This window comes from Chaetodon trifascialis, chromosome 2 (assembly GCF_039877785.1).
Source record: "Chaetodon trifascialis isolate fChaTrf1 chromosome 2, fChaTrf1.hap1, whole genome shotgun sequence".
Classification (NCBI taxonomy): domain Eukaryota; kingdom Metazoa; phylum Chordata; class Actinopteri; order Chaetodontiformes; family Chaetodontidae; genus Chaetodon; species Chaetodon trifascialis.
The window spans coordinates 32,538,407-32,551,469 of NC_092057.1; the positions used below are offsets into that span (position 1 = coordinate 32,538,407).

At 43.8% G+C, this 13,063-nt stretch overlaps 1 protein-coding gene across 1 annotated transcript in view; it reads right to left on the reverse strand.

The window, feature by feature from the left end:
- LOC139339223 (zinc finger protein Xfin-like) overlaps positions 1-13,063 on the reverse strand; it is a 93,658-nt gene that overhangs the window by 33,010 nt on the left and 47,585 nt on the right. The window lies entirely within an intron of this gene.

A 13,063-nucleotide genomic window follows, 5' to 3' on the forward strand; every position in this document is an offset into this window, starting at 1 on the left:
CGTGAATGGTTGTTTGCAATTGACTGGCAACTGGTTCAGGGTGTAACCCGCCTTTCGCCCAATGACAGCTAGGATAGGCTCCAGCCTCACACCCCGCCCCCGACACACCCACAGTTTACCATGAATGGTCAATGCAAAGTACCTCATGAATGTCTTTGCATATAAATACGCCTGCTGATCAATGGCATTTTACGTTCGATCATGGCAGAGAAAAGAAAAAGAAATTTTACGGAGACTGAAATCGAGGTGCTTGTGGGTGACGTGGAGGTAGTGGTGGCAGAAATTAAAAAGAAGTGGTCGGATGTGAAGGTGGAGGCCAAGAAGAAAAGGGCACACCCGAGCCCACACCGCTGGACACCAAGATAGCCTCAATCCTGGGTACGGCCAGCGTGTATGGTATAGTTTCAGAGAAGGAAGGAGACACTGATTTGGCAGAGACCACAGAGGAGACCGGTAAAGTACAGTTTTATCTGTTTATTAAAGTAAATATTTTAACAGACTTGTGAAAAGGTAGTTGACTTCTTTGTGTCCCCAGTCACTGTGTAGTTGGAAGCGGTGGGTGACGAGGAGGTTCCAGGCACGGCATGTCCTAGCACCATGGCTGAAGGCCTGGCTGTCCCCAGCACCAGTGTGTCCCGACCGCATGGCGCACCTAGAAGTGGCCGGGTCCTGACAGACGCTGTCCTTCAAACACAAAGGGACACCATCAGTGCCATTAATGAAGTCCGTGACGAACTCCAGCAAATACGCACAGTGATGGGCAACATGTGTGAGGTCATGTCTGACATTGCCAGCTCCATTAAAGATGTTGTTAAAAAATGAAACATACTTATTTAAAACGCTGCATGACACCTTCACGGAGCCTTGCTCCCTGCTGAAATTCCTCATGTCAGGGAGGTGGTTGTGGATTGGGGTCCTCTTGGTGTGGGGGAGGGAGACAATGCGGGAGGGGAACAGCATTCCCCAGTGCCACATTGTGCAAAACTCCACAAGTCATTATTGTTTTACACACCTCTGTGGGGTGATAAAGCAGTCTGTTCCCCGAGGCATCCAAACACCTCCACCGACCTTTGAGGAGGCCGATGGACGACGACGGAGCGCGCACGAGAGTGTGCCACATTGAAACGCACCTCCTCTGCACTCTGCGGGTTGGTGAAGGGGGTGAGGAGCCAGCGTTTTAGGGGGTAGCCACTGTCACCTGCAAGGTATAACAGAAAAATAATTATAAATCAGGCTTTAATGAGTAGAATCTATACAATGGTGTTTATGTACTTACCCAGGAGCCAGCCATCACGTGCAGCGCCTGCCTGCAGTCTGCTCCCTACACTACTGTGCGTCGGGATGAATGAGTCATGTGTTGACCCAGGCCACCGTGCCACTACATTCGTCAAGATCATGTCTGAGGTACAAATAATTTGTACATTGAGTGAATGCACATTTTTTTGGTTCACATAAGCAAATTCATTTTCACTCAGAGCCCTTATAGCAATGTGAGTGCAGTCAATTGCGCCGATTACATTTGGGAAACCGGACATTGCTGCAAATTGCCTTTTTTTCGGCATGGTCGCTCAGTGGTAACACTGTTGCCTCACAGCTAGAAGGTCCCCGGTTCGAATCTCGCTATGGGCGCTGGGCATGTCCTTCACCATGCCTTTGGTGCCTGCTGCTTGAGAAAAAATAAGGGGCCTCTCTGTGTGGAGTTTGCATGTTCTAAATACCCCCACGAAAAACATGCAAGAAGATCACCACCTGACCAATGGTGACGAAAAGGAACTGGTCCCCGGGCGCTGGTCGACTGGCAGCCCACCGCTCCTGGTCTGCCGTGGAGGAAGGACTGACCAAGGATGGGTCAAATAGCGGGATGGAATTTCACATATGCATGGCGTGTACAGTTTCCTCCTCAACTGCATGTTGTGTGTAAAAAATGTGACGAATAAAGGAAATTCTTCTTCTTCTTCTTCTTCTTCTTCTTCTTAATGTTGGCCTGTTCACCCACAGTGTAAGGAAACTTGATGTATCGACTGGTCATTTTTATAATGCCATCCGAAACGGCTGGCATTATGGCGCTGAGGGATGGCTGCGATATCCCAGACCTAAGGACATAATTTAACTGAATTATATCATACCCAAAAGGGGCTTTAGACAGACAATGTAACATTATATAATATTAATCATATCAAACACTTACCTGTTGGCTAATTTGGAATTTCCCCTCGAGGGACGAATAAAGGACTATTGAAGCACCTGGACATGCATTGGGATGGTGCGGTTCCGGCGGGTGGGTCTATTTAACACTGGGCCCAGTTCAGCACACAGATCCAAGAGCACCGCTCTAGGGAATCTAAATCGGCTTATTAGCCAGTCATCATCATGGGCCAGAAAATCTCTGTGGTCCCTAAAACTTCTCTCCATCCTGATCCCACCATTTGCGTGATCTTCCAGCAGTGCCAGCACATCCATTGTGCAGCATTATGCACGAGTATCACCGCACTACTTATATGCTTACTCAGCAAATTGAATGATTGTTACATTGCTAAAGATATAAATAGTATATTCCAACAATATTATGAAAAGTTATCCACATCTTCCATATCTCCTAACACTTCACAAGAAGATATAGAACAGTTTCTCCTTAATATAGACATACTCAAGCTTCAACCTCAGGAGGCAGCTGGATCGGAATCACCCATAAACGAGGCTGAAATAAGGAAGCCAATTTCATGGGAAGTCACCAGGTTATGACAGGCTCCCAGTGGAATATTATAAAGCCTTTGCAGATATCGTGATGCCAATATTACAGAGGGTTTAGCAGGAGATATTTGATAATGGTCGTGTAACTTTTAATGAAGCTGTAATCTCACTAATTCCCAAAACAGGTAAAGACGCAGCAGACCCCTCCAATTTCTGACCTGTAAGTAATAATTAATCTTGAATGTAAGATTCTTACAAAAAGTTTGGCGATGCGTTTACAATTGGTTTTACCGAGTATCATAGACCCCAATCAGGTTGGTTTCATGAAAAATTTAACTTCTACTGATTATGTTAGACTCCTGCTACACTTAATGTGGCTGAGTCAATCCCAAAAATCACTTTATGAATTTTATCTCAATTAGTTTTTATTTGTGGTTATTTTAATTTTCCTGTGGAAACTGCCTTCTTTTGGCCCTTTATGGCTCCTGTACCTCCTGGGTTTCCGTAGCTACTCCTCTCTTCTTCTCACAGTGCTGTTCTGCATTGCTGAGGGTAAGTTGTGTGTGAAAACATTCCAATATTATTTTGTTGTTTGTAATATAAAATTAGCTTTATAAACCGTAACCTCTGGTGTGTGGTGTTAACTGTTGTAAATATGATGTTATCTAGTCGTTTTGTATTATTTTATTATTATTATTGTTTTGAGCAGTTTTCTTAAGAGTTTGGACAGTGTTTTTATGTAACTTTTTGGCGCGATTTGCTATTCAGCGTCCCGCCAGAATCGTTGTCTTCATGTAGAGCAGGAGATGTTCCACCTTATTTATTGTTAAAAATTTATTGCTTAGGAGCTGAGGTGCAGACACTGGACCGAAGGGCAACCTATATATGTTGTGTCTTCTACAGGTACGTTTTTGTTTGATTTATGTTGTATTTTCTGTTGCTTCTGTTTAGTTCCCCCTCCATGTGTGCCTTTTTTTTGTCCACTAGGTGTCACTGCTTGTTTCATGAATGTACTGTTTTTAGTGTTTCCTGGTGATTTGTTAAGATAATTCATGTTAAACTTTATATGTTCCAGCAGTCTTTGATGTGACTTAAATGTGATTTTATTTCATTCATAAATAAATAAATGAATTAATAAATGAATTAATAGACAAATTAACCCAAACAGTGCTGTTCTGCATTGCTGAGGGAGCTGAGGTGCAACCTGACTGAAGGGCAACCTATATATGTTGTGAAAATAAATGCTGGAAACCAGTCCCTGAGTTGATCTCTATATGTGCCCAAACCACATCTGTTACACTAGTCAAAGGCTAGTCTGCCTTTTTCTGCATACAGTTACCTCAATACTTGTTTGAATTCACTTACCAAGGCGAACAATACATTTAAAGGCATGTTCCTATGAGATGATGGGAGTTGCCTTCCATATTTAAATGAGTGGTAAACAGGACTTTCAAGGGTTACAGACTGACAGTACATTGTTACAGTATGTAGATGATTTGTTGCTATGCAGGGATAAGTAACAATTTTGTCCTACAAAATGGACCAGCTCTTGGCACACCTAATTATGCAAAGTCATTTTTGTTATATGTGGCAGAAAGGCAGGTCAATGCGGTTTTGATGCAAAACACACCCACAGGGAAACAGCCCATTGCATACTACGGTACAAAGCTTGATCCAGTGGAACAAGGCCTGCCATCTTGTTATCAAGGACTGGCAGCACCAGCTGTTACATATCAAAAAGCCAGCACAATTACCATGGGACTCCGGAAATTTTATACACATCTCACCAATTGCATATAATGTTGTACTACAGTTAATCCAGCCGCTAAAATGGTTCTGCCATGTGATGGAGAGCCTCATGATTGTACAGGTGCACAGCACAGTTAACACTGTTTGTTTGTCATGTTTCAGAGATGTAACTAGCACCCACACTGGTTATGGCATAGCCAGGTTAAATGATGATGGCGAAACCTTCTCGCAGGTGCAGCTGAAGGTACTTGATCAACCCTGTCCATTACAGTTGGTGGAGATTAAAGCATTGACAGCAATAGCAGCCTGTAAGATGGCTGCAGGCAAACATCTTAATGTGTACACGGATTCAGCTCATGCTTATGGTGTCATTTTTTTTAAGGGGTAGCTGTAGCTCAGGTGGTAGAGTGGTCGTCTGCCAATCAGGCAGGTCAATGGTTCAATTCCTGGCCTCGGCAATCCACATGCCAGCAAGATCCACATACATACTATATTGCCACTAACCCATCTACATAATTAAAATTAGGTGTTGCCATCACTTCCATGGCCACAATCAAGCATCAAGGCATGCAGACTGTTTCTACAAACATTTGTGAAAGAATGGGTCGCTCTCAGGAGCTCAGTGAAATCCAGTGTGGTACTGTGATAGGATGCCACCTGTGCAAAGAGTCAAGTCATGAAATTTCCTTACTCCTAAATATTCCACAGTGAATTGTCAGTGGTATTGTGACAAAGTGGAAGCAATTGGGAAAAACAGCAACTCAGCCACGAAGTGGTAGGCCACGTAAAATGACGGAGCAGGATCAACGGATGCTCAGGCGCATAGTGAGCTGCGGAAAAGGGAAGCCAGGCAGTTGTTTGGAGCACCCGGCCACTTATTTACAACAACAATTATTGATAGACCTGGGCTTTCAGGGACCTCTGTTGGTCCTTGGACCTCACTTTGAGAACCACTAATCTATTTTTTCAGGGTTCATCTCAAATGTCCCAGAAATTGTGCATTTATGTGTGCAAAAACCAAATTTTTGCGGCGTGCACGGGTGGGGTGGGGGCCCCAGGGATTTTTTGCTTGGAGCCCCAAGAGACCCTAGCAAAGCCACTAATAGTGAAGTTGCCAACTTTCTGCAGAGTCAATCGCTACAGACCTCCAAACTTCATGTGGCCTTCAGATTAGCTCAAGAACAGTGCGTAGAGAGCTTCATGGAATGGGTTTCCATGGCCAAGCAGCTGCATCCAAGCCATATATCACCAGGTGCAATGCAAAGCATCGGATGCAGTGGTGTAAAGCACGCTGCCACTGGACTCTAGAGCAGTGGAGACGCGTTCTCTGGAGTAACGAATTGCGCTTCACCATCTAGTGATCTGATGGATGAGCCTGGGTTTGGTGGTTGCCAGGAGAACGGTAAGGGAGAATGAGTATATGTACATATTATACATTTTGGTGTATTGTAAACATATAAAATCATGTAAATTACTTCATTGGAGATTAGCCTGAATTTCTAAAATAGCCCATTTTTTCCAAAATGGTGGCTATGGGGCAAAGTGAGCCGAAGGCTATGGGGTAACACTGCATGAAAAACCACATTAAAGACTAGTAAACCCCCACGACGTTCTTTGATTATCCGCAATTAACAGCCAGTTTACGGGGAATTTCGCCCACTCGGAATATCGTTGGGAGCAGACCATCTGTCGGTGGGGGGCGTGGTTATTCGCACCTTATAACTCTTATTAGCACATGAATACTACTGAGTGATCATGCGATTGGATGGCAACTCTGCTGTTATTGGTCATCTGTGCACCACAAATAAATACACAGGCACACACACACACACACACACACACACACACACACACACACACATATATATTTATTAGGGCCACGGGGCAGTCACACTGAACACTGGTCACTGCAGCCACCCTGAGCCCTATTGTTAAAACTGCGTGTTTTTTCTTCTTATGATCAGGGCCACGGGGGAATCGCCCTGAGCACTGGTCACTGCAGCTGTGAATAGGACTTATTAGTGATACAGTGCTTTTGCCCTGAACCACTATTGTTCATCTGCGTGTTTCTTCTTCTTCTTCTTATTATTATTATTCATCTTCCGTACTTTTTTCGGTTCGCTACTAGTCTAAAACGATAACGAGCACCCAGGCGAATTATATATCAAAACGTGCGGCTCGATCGGAGGCGAAAAAAGCGACAAAATCTCCCCCTGAAGAACCACTATTGTTCTTCTGTGTGTTTCTTCTTCTTCTTCTTCTTCTTATTATTATTATTATTATTATTCATCTTCCATACTTTTTTTGGTTCGCTACTAGTCTAAAACGATAGCGAACACCCAGGCGAATTATATATCAAAACGTGCGGCTTGATCGGAGGCGAAAAAAGCGACAAAATCTCCCCCTTTTGCAAAGGGCTACTGCTCCGGCATAGGTTGACCTAGAGACGCCCTAACCCTAACAAGTCTCGTCTATAGGTGTATTAAGTCTCGTTTTGATAGGTCTTATAGTTTTTGAGCAGTCGGCGTTCAATGACCGTGAGCGTTTTGGGAGAAATTCTGAGTTTATAATGGGTGTGTATTGCACGGAATGTTCGCGCTAGAGTGGAGGGGATTAACTGCCAGAGTGGAGAGAAGCTCTGAAAATTGCCTGAAACTTTCGTCTTTCTGTGCTCATCCAAAACACAAATTTCACTCTATGCCTGTGAAATTTTCCGGGTTTGTAGTGCCGCTTGCGCTGATTCTCACAATGTGCCTTGCTAAACGATAGGACTTACGGTTTTTGAGTTCTCAGCCTCTGAGCGAGGAGAGTGCCTCTGACCTCGCATATAAGGTCCAATACAAATCAAAAACGGGAGAGACAGAAGCCAGCCATTTTTTAACTCAATCTAAAATTGGCATTTTTGAGCCTTTTGTACAGCAAAGCCTTGTGGCTCTCATGGTGAAGAAATTTCGGCAATAGGAGTTTCGGTCTTCGCGTGAGAACCATTTGTTCAGAGGGTGCGCAGAGGCCAAATTCAGACGTTTCTCAGAGCCAAAGTGGCTCGTCACCATGGTGACCGGTGGCCTGATCTGAAGTTGCCGTGGCAACCTCTGAGCCTGAGCGCCTCTCCCACACACACACATATGTGGCTTCAGCTGCAGCTGTGCAGGTGATTCAAATGAGCAGCTGGTGAGTTGTAAGAAGTGGTGTTGGCCTGTTAGCATTAGCCACAATGCTAACATGCTAATGCTAACATGAGGTCCTATGAACTTGTTGGTGCATGGAGGTTTGACTATTGATGTCAGGTTGTTGTGCTAACATGCTAATGTTAGCATGCTAATGCTAACATGCTAACATACGTTAAAATGATTGTTTGCATTCTAAGGGTGTTTGAGACCTTTTCAATGTGTTTTTTGACATGCTAATTTTAGCTTCGTATTCTGTTTTTAGTATGGGACACTGTCAGCCACACGGCCCGGCGTTTGCCACACGGCCGGCATTTGCGCACTGTATCACTCTCCAAATTTCCCGCCGAGGGGAATTTGTCTAGTTATTATTATTATTATTAGGGCCACAGTGCAATCTATTTCATAGCTGCAGTGTCCAGTGCTCGGCGCGAAGCTATGATATAGCTGAAGTGAACAGAGCTCGTTATCCTTATTTTTTCTTTTTAGGGCCACAGGGCAATCGCACTGAATACTGGTCACTGCAGCTATGAAATATTATGGCATTTCTGACAAACTGCGATAAATTTCCCATAAAGAATGAATGGGAGGAGGTCAAAAAATGAACAAATCATTGGAGTTTTTCTACTGCCTACTGCTCTGGCATACTTTCACCTAGAGACTCCATTTAAACTTTGAACTGTATACACAAGTCTTGTGTATTGGTGTGTTATTCCACATTTTGATAGGTCATATAGTTTTTGATCAATCACTATTCAATGACCATGATCATTTTGGGAGAAATTTTGAGATTATAATGGGTGTGTATTGCATGGAAACTGCAGCCACAATTTACACTCTACACGCATGATTTTTTTCCACATTTGTAGACAAATTTGTTCTGTCTCTCACAATGTGCTCAAAAAAGACTGACAGAATTTGAATTAGCAGCCTCTAAGTGAAGCCACATCTGTCTCTGTTCCTCATTGACTCTAATACAAAGATTTTCTGAGAGAAGCAGAACGGGCCCCTGTTTTAAACTTGCAAGTGTCTGCAAAATATTTTCTGTAGAAACACCGAAATCACACCAATTGTTCAGGAATTCCTGACAGCGATGACGGTCTATGTTTTTTTCTGATAGGAGCTACCGTTTTGTCAGCATAAGCCCAAATGTCAGACCAGTGCAGAGGCAGAAAATCTTCTCCACGTTTCTGTCTGCCCCTGTCTGTATCCCTGGGGGGCCCCGATAGTCAATGGCAACCACCTCAAGTTGCCGTGGCAACCTCTGAGCCTCAGTACGTCTCTGACCACTCCTCTCCCACACACACAAACACACATCCATCCATCGCCTATACCCGACTATCCCTTTCCAGGGTTGCGGGGGGGCTGGAGCCTATCCCAGCTGTCAACGGGCGAGAGGCGGGGTCGCCAGTCGATTGCAGGGCAACATACAAGATAGACAACCATTCACACTCACACCTAAGGGCAATTTTAGAGTCACCAATTAACCTAATGAGCATGTTTTGGTCCGTGGGAGGAAGCTGGAGTACCTGGAGAGAACCCACACATGCACAGGAAGAACAAGCAAATTTCACACAGAAAGGCCCCGCCCGACACAAACACACATATGTAGCTTCATGTGATTACAGATACACACAAAAACACACATAACCAGGGTTAAAATCCTCAAATTTGTACCAGTAGGGGTTTTTCCTATCCTCTGTAGCCCTTCAATGAAATTAAAATGGTAGTAATGTAATTGTGTGCCTGTTAGCATTAACCGCAATGGCTAATGCTAACAAGGTCCTATGAACTTGTTGGTGCATAAAAGTTTGACTTTTGATATCAGGTTGTTGTGCTAATATGCTTATGATTAGCATGCTAATGCTAACATGCTAACCTACGGTGAAATGATTCTTAAATGCATTCTAATGATGTTTGAGATCTTTTTAATGTGTTATTTGACATGCTAATGTTAACTTAGCATTAGCTGCTGTTAGCATTGTGGATAATGCTAACATGAGGTCCTATGAACTTGTTGGTGCATACAGGTTTGACTTTTGATATCAGGTTGTTGTGCTAATATGCTAATGATTAGCATGCTAATGCTAACATGCTAACCTATGTAAAATGATTCCTAAATGCATTTTAATGGTGCTTGAGATCTTATTAATGTGTTATCTGACATGCTAATGTTAGCTTAGCATTAATTGTTTAAAAATCTCTGAAGAATCTCATCATAATGTACACACTCTGGCAGTAGCCCCCGAGGCCCTTTCAAAATCTCCCCAGGGGAAACTGTCTAGTTTATAAATTTTTTTTTATTTTCTTATTTTATTCATAGTTATTTTATTTTAATGATTCATTTATTTGTGCCCTGCGATTAACTGGCGACTGTACCCTGCCTCTCGCCCGTTGACGGCTGATTTCCTTTTTGATAAAGCTTATAGTTAGGGTTGGCTCAGGCTTGTCCTGGACCAGCCCCTAGTTATGCTGCTATAGGATTAGACTGTCGGGGGACCTCCAAAGATACACCGAGCTCCTCTGTCCTTCTGTCCCTCTCCATCTGCACGCTTTCATGTCCTACCACGGTGTGTTTCTAACTTAGCTCCTTCCCCGGAGTCTCTGTGCTTGGTCGTCTTGCAGGTTCCACAGTGGCTGAATCTGGATTGTGGATTGCAGCTGCGTCTCCTGCCTTGGCCCTGCCTAACATCCACTGCAACTGCTACTGCTATTATTACATCCACTGTCACTGTTACTGTGATTGCATGTCTGTCTGTCTGTCTCTCTCTCTCTCTCTCTCTCTCTCTCTGACTGCATTTCTGTCTGTCTGTCTGTCTGTCTGTCTGTCTGTCTGTCTGTCTGTCTCACTCTCCCTCTCTTGCTCTCCCTCTCTCACCCAACCGGTCGAGGCAGATGGCTGCCCACCCAGAGTCTGGTTCTGCCTGAGGTTACCGCCTGTTAAAAGGAAGTTTTTCCTCGCCACTGTCGCCAAGTGCTTGCTCATGGGGGAATTGTTGGTTTTTTGTAGATAAAAGAGCTTGGTCTGTACCAGCTCTATATGGAAAGTGTCCTGAGACAAATTCTGTTGTGATTTGGCGCTATACAAATAAAATTGAATTGAAAATTGAATTGGATAGGCTCCAGCATCCCCCATAACCCCGAAAGGGATATGCGGTATAGAAAATGGATGGATGGATTCATTTACTTGACGATCCACCTCCTGAAAACTGCACTACCACACAGTAGAACACAAAGAACATAGTTGACAGAAACATCAAGAAGGAACCAGTGACTACTGGGGACTGGGCCACACAGCTGGTCGCTGGTGCCTGGAAAAAGAAAGGAAATCTGCAGAGGGGTTCCCTGGTAGAATCTCTGGGTTGGGCCATGCCGCTGGTCCATGGTGCATGAAAAAAAGAGTCTGTCTAAGGCTCCTGGAAATGTTTCTTTGGTGTCTCTGGAGTTGGCACCTGTCGCTTTGAAGGGGACTCAATGCGCAGCCTCTTGCGGTGTGTCACCACATACTTTTGGATGCTCTCCAGCTGCCCTTGAAGTGTCTGGAAGAGTTGGGAGAGCGTCTGACTGCGTAAAGATGGAGGCTTTACTATTCACCCAGCTTCCCCTTCCACGGTGTCATCCTCCTCTGCGGACATCATGTCAGCAGTGACCCCCTGCCAAAAATCAATTTCCTGCTGGGTGGCTAGGACACTCCTTCTTGCTTCCAGCAGCTGTAAATACAGGTATTAATATAATATTAGTACTGGTAAGAAACAATAACACATAACATATGTGACCATGTTTGTCAAAAACAATGCAGCTAATAATAAATAAAATTCAGCCCATTTTTACATTGTTGTAAAAATAAAGCGGCATTCATTTAACTTTTACCCACTTCCTTCTCTGTCTGCTGCGAGCTGAAATCTTCAGAGCTGCTGTCTGAACTGAAAGAGCTGGCTGGCCATACCTGAAGCTCCTCCCCACTGTCTCATAATATGTCTTACAGCCCGCTGGAAGAAAACATATATTCGTTTGAAATAATTAAGACAGGCTTCAGGAAAGGAAAAACACAACAACAACAACAACAAGAAACAATAGAAAGGGGTTAAATAAAAACAATAAACTTACATGAAAGGACTCCTGTGTCCACACCATCCATGTCTGGACTCCCAGTTAAAGTGGCCATCAAATGTGACATCATCACTTTGTTGTGGGATGAGTTCAGTCTGTAAAACACACAAAGTACAAACAGGTCATGCAACGTTCACATTTACTTACATTCTGCAGCATATATCCTGTGTATTTTTGTGTATTAACTTACCTCTGCTCAGGTTCATATCGCCTGTCGTTTCTGTCACTGTTGTGCAGACGCCGCACCTTTTCCTTTAAAATACAAAAATACATTGTAATGTTAAATGTAATGTGAACGGTTGCCAAACGTACGGAACGTAGTGCAATAAGAATAATAAAGGTTTGGCAGCCTAAAAACTGCACAATGTTGTATTAAATGCTAACGTTATTTACTGCAACTCCAGAGCAAGCAGTCGGGCTTTTATCTCAGCCATTTCTCCTTTTAAGTCGGCCACCAATTGCACGATCAGCTGCGTTACCTGCTGAGACAATCCACTGAAGGCGCTCAGCAGTCTCTTCTCTAAGTCATTGTTTGGACTTTCTGGATATGGTCACTCCGCAGCCAGGCTGTCCACTCGTCGCAGAGGAGTGCCTTCTTGGGTGAACTGAAGACGACGTCCGGCCATTGTATGAACAGAGTTAAAGCTTAGCAAGAAAGAATCCCCAGCTGAAGATGAAACTGTTTGTAAACCCCGCTGAACTTATATGCTCCTGTCTTGAAATTCCAAGAGCGCGACCTCGCATGTGACGCCTCCTCTGACGCAATGACGTTTGCGAGGTAAACATTTAGTTTAGTCGAGGAAACATTTGGATGCTGCCACAACAGTCAAATTTCTGCTCAGCTACATCCAAAATGGATATCCCTAAACCAAAGAGAAAACAACCTTGGCACGTCTATGAACATTGTGAGCTATAGACACGAGGCTCAGTTTAAATGTTAGCTACATTAGAATTTGATGTATTTTTTAGTATTATTTATCCGCCTTAATGTTGTGTCAACCTGGATCTTCTAATATCGGAAATACACAATTTCATGCATCATTAATGTAACATGTTATAATCTAATATGAACTGGTATGTCTTTGTATTTTCCCAGACAGAACCGTAGATGACGAGGGGCCCGTTTCACAAAGGAGGTTCAACTCCGAGTCTAATTCTGAACCTCGAGTTGATCTAGCCTGAGATAGGAAACTCAGAGTTTCCGGTTTCAGAACAGGTGATTTGGGTTAGTTCAATCAACTCAGAGTAAGTCAACTCAGAGTTAAGCGCGTGCACCACGACTATAAAAAGCCAACATCAATGGAGCCCCAATTCGATGAGTCACCATGGCAACGGGAAGGAGGAGG